Source organism: Triticum aestivum, chromosome 5D (assembly GCF_018294505.1).
Source record: "Triticum aestivum cultivar Chinese Spring chromosome 5D, IWGSC CS RefSeq v2.1, whole genome shotgun sequence".
NCBI classification, from domain to species: domain Eukaryota; kingdom Viridiplantae; phylum Streptophyta; class Magnoliopsida; order Poales; family Poaceae; genus Triticum; species Triticum aestivum.
In genome coordinates this window covers 59,990,588-59,991,319 of record NC_057808.1, presented here as the reverse complement: position 1 = coordinate 59,991,319, position 732 = coordinate 59,990,588, and positions in this window count along the sequence as shown.

Genomic DNA, 732 nt, shown 5'->3' with positions numbered 1-732 from the left:
CATCCCAAGCCCTGTTCTCTACCCTCGGCAGAAAGGGGATTAAACTAAAAATTCCTTTTTTAATAGTATAATAGCAGTATTAATAAAGGGAGATGCGTTTCTCTGATTATTTTTGTCCATTCACCCTATAGAATTATTTTCTTCCGCACCTATCCGATCTTGTACTAAAATTTTTATCCACCCACATATAAATAAATTTTTGGGCTGGACCTCCAAACCATGCAGTCAAGGGACTTGCTCTACATTTTTTTCCCTTTGATTGGACCGCAAGGAAAAAAATGCTAGAGCGATTGTTTTCAGGTGCTCTCGCTTTCCTCTCTGCTAATGTAGAATTCAATCTCATCGTGTGAGCCGCGGATTTTTATATATCATCCACAGTGTTTGCCCCCATAGGCCTTTCAAAGGGAACCTTAGCAACTAGCTTTGGAAAATACCATTTATATATTTTTTAGAATTAAAGAATATTTGTGAGTTTTTTCAAATCATGAATTTAGAAAATACCCAATATTGTTAAAAAAGATTCATGAATGAAAGAAATATTCGTGACTTTTAAAAAGGATCACAGCTTATAAAAATATTCTCAAGTTATAAATGTTCATGAATTTTAAAAACTATTCGTAAATTTCATAAACTATGCACGGACTATAAAATCATTGAATTTAAACGAGGAAGAGAAAAAAAAAGAGGTAAAACTAAATTTTATAAAATAAAACAAAAAATTACTTCCTCTGT